At 49.0% G+C, this 2,488-nt stretch overlaps 1 pseudogene across 1 annotated transcript; it reads right to left on the minus strand.

Annotated features, from left to right (window-relative positions):
* Window positions 1–418: 418 nt before the first annotated feature.
* LOC123743199 (polysialoglycoprotein-like) lies at window positions 419–2,246 on the minus strand (annotated as a pseudogene). Its single transcript, XR_006770021.1, has 4 exons — window positions 2,141–2,246; window positions 1,903–1,968; window positions 1,653–1,736; window positions 419–1,526 (listed from the first exon to the last, which is right to left on the minus strand). The product of XR_006770021.1 is annotated as a polysialoglycoprotein-like (transcript).
* Window positions 2,247–2,488: the final 242 nt, after the last annotated feature.

A 2,488-nucleotide genomic window follows, 5' to 3' on the forward strand; every position in this document is an offset into this window, starting at 1 on the left:
TTGTCACTGGGATATGAAGACCAACCGCCAAAACGATGGGCTAATGAGACGAGAGCTGGTTTCACATGTAAGCATTCACTAATAGGAAACCAAGTCAGTCAGGAGAGAAGACACCCAGCAGAGTAATTTAAATGCAAGTTGACAACCGTGATATTAGTTAGCACTGAAACCCCGATTCTAGCAACATCCTCATATGTACCAACCCCAGACACTGTGTTCCACAACCATCAAGTTAAAATGAACTAGAACCCATTCCACATCATGTGATGCTACTAGCATAAATTGACCAACACTGAGCAAATGTAGCTTAAACACAGGGGTCAAAGTATTAATATATTGCTGAGGCCAAAGCATGGTTATAATGCAAAATAAATGTTGCCAAGTAGGAACCGCCAAAACAATACTGAGGACACAAGTATTACAGTTAATGTTTAATTGAGCCAAAACAAGCAAATGCAGTTACACACACAGACAACCTGGACTAGAGTACCCATGAACTCTTGCATGGACCCCGAGCACCATGTCCCACGTCAGATATCCATGTTTGTGGTCAACGGGGGCTCCGATGAAGCGGTGAACAGTTCCTTAGAGGTAGCGTCGTCAGACGGGCCAGTCGCAGCTTCAGAGGTAGCGTCGTCAGACGGGCCAGTCGCAGCTTCAGAGGTAGCGTCGTCAGACGGGCCAGTCGCAGCTTCAGAGGTAGCGTCGTCAGACGGGCCAGTCGCAGCTTCAGAGGTAGCGTCGTCAGACGGGCCAGTCGCAGCTTCAGAGGTAGCGTCGTCAGACGGGCCAGTCGCAGCTTCAGAGGTAGCGTCGTCAGACGGGCCAGTCGCAGCTTCAGAGGTAGCGTCGTCAGACGGGCCAGTCGCAGCTTCAGAGGTAGCGTCGTCAGACGGGCCAGTCGCAGCTTCAGAGGTAGCGTCGTCAGACGGGCCAGTCGCAGCTTCAGAGGTAGCGTCGTCAGACGGGCCAGTCGCAGCTTCAGAGGTAGCGTGCGTCAGACGGGCCAGTCGCAGCTTCAGAGGTAGCGTCGTCAGACGGGCCAGTCGCAGCTTCAGAGGTAGCGTCGTCAGACGGGCCAGTCGCAGCTTCAGAGGTAGCGTCGTCAGACGGGCCAGTCGCAGCTTCAGAGGTAGCGTCGTCAGACGGGCCAGTCGCAGCTTCAGAGGTAGCGTCGTCAGACGGGCCAGTCGCAGCTTCAGAGGTAGCGTCGTCAGACGGGCCAGTCGCAGCTTCAGAGGTAGCGTCGTCAGACGGGCCAGTCGCAGCTTCAGAGGTAGCGTCGTCAGACGGGCCAGTCGCAGCTTCAGAGGTAGCGTCGTCAGACGGGCCAGTCGCAGCTTCAGAGGTAGCGTCGTCAGACGGGCCAGTCGCAGCTTCAGAGGTAGCGTCGTCAGACGGGCCAGTCGCAGCGTCGTCAGAGGACATGCGCCTCAGCTTCTCCTCAGAGGACAGGGCATCATTTGCCTGAGAGCTACCATGGTTTGGAGAAGCTTGGGATTCTACTTCGTTAGTCTCTAAATACTCTATAGAAAAAACAAAAGGAACAGTTGGGTATTCTACAGCAACACATCTGTTCCACACGGTCTAGGCCGAATTGCCAGTCGAATGTTGAACCCAACAGTTTTCAAAGTATATGTTTCAGGCCGTACCTTCTCTGTCTTGTTTAGCGTCAGACCCTATGGATCGGAGCAAGGCCAGGGCATGCTCAATGGAGACGTCATTTGATGACAGCTCTGAAAAACGTAGGTTAAGGTACACAAGCAAAATTACCAAATCAAAGGCTTTGACAACGTTATTTAGACTGAGTTACTCTATGGTGTTGAATGAGTGTCAAACACAGCAGCACCATAGACAGTGACAAAGAACATAGCTAGAAGGGTTGTGGAAAGAAACACTTACCTCCAAGTCTCCTCTGCAGAGAGACTTGATCTTGCTTCTGGGACTTTCCAACAGGGTAACAAGAAACTGAGGAGAAAGTGTTGACAGAAGTTGAGTTCACACAAAATAGCTACATATATTAATAATAGATGACCAATGCGGAAGAAACAGACAGTCAAATTTGAATCTCCAACTTATAAAGTTAAGCATATTTCCCAAACAAATCCCTTCAATCCAAATAAAACGTTAGTGAACCAACCTTTGACAACCCCCACAGTCATCACAAAGAGCAGCAATTCTCTCACACCTCCCATGATCATGAGAATAGTCTGTGTTATCAACAGGTAATGTCTTCCCATGGCCTGTATGAGGCTTATATAGGCCACTAATGACCGTTTACCTGACAAACATGACTTAACGATCAATTAACAAGCTTGATTGAGGTGTTACATTCAGATAGAAATAGACCATGTAGAACATATGTTGATTCTTTGGTGGGCAGGCAATCTTTTCTACTCCATATATTGCATTTATATCTGTAATGTTTAACCCTAATGGTCTCAGAATCTTCAAAGATATTAGGGGGAAATAAACACTGTACCCAAAT

The sequence above is a fragment of the Salmo salar genome, chromosome ssa05, assembly GCF_905237065.1.
Source record: "Salmo salar chromosome ssa05, Ssal_v3.1, whole genome shotgun sequence".
Lineage (NCBI taxonomy): Eukaryota > Metazoa > Chordata > Actinopteri > Salmoniformes > Salmonidae > Salmo > Salmo salar.